Consider the following 470-nt stretch of genomic DNA (forward strand, 5'->3'; position numbering starts at 1 on the left):
GCACTAATTAATTGAAAATTCTGTTTGAAGAAAATAAATAAATAAATAATCTAACATTTTTAATTAATTAGTGCGTAGTATTCCAATTCACCACTTTCATTCCCTCCGATTATTGTGCTGTAATCACTTCTTAATAAGTTGTCACTTCAGCAATTATTGTTAATCAGTTTTGTAGAGAATTGCTAACTTATATTATATAATGCAACACCTCTTCTTCCTCCTCTCAGCACATGCATGTCTTCTTTTTTCCGTTGTCCTCTTTTGCATGCCATAAAGAAAAAAATAAATATTTTTTAAAATCAGATTTCTAAATATCATAGAGCATATATAACTTGTTGACTATTTTAGTTACAGATCATTGGTGGATGTAACAAGAAGATAATTTTTAATCAACGGTATCGTATCGTGTTAACAAAATTTTTATTTAATCTAATCCAAAACTCGTAAGTATTTAAATATACAATAAAAAC

The sequence above is a fragment of the Arachis ipaensis genome, chromosome B08 (assembly GCF_000816755.2).
Source record: "Arachis ipaensis cultivar K30076 chromosome B08, Araip1.1, whole genome shotgun sequence".
NCBI classification, from domain to species: domain Eukaryota; kingdom Viridiplantae; phylum Streptophyta; class Magnoliopsida; order Fabales; family Fabaceae; genus Arachis; species Arachis ipaensis.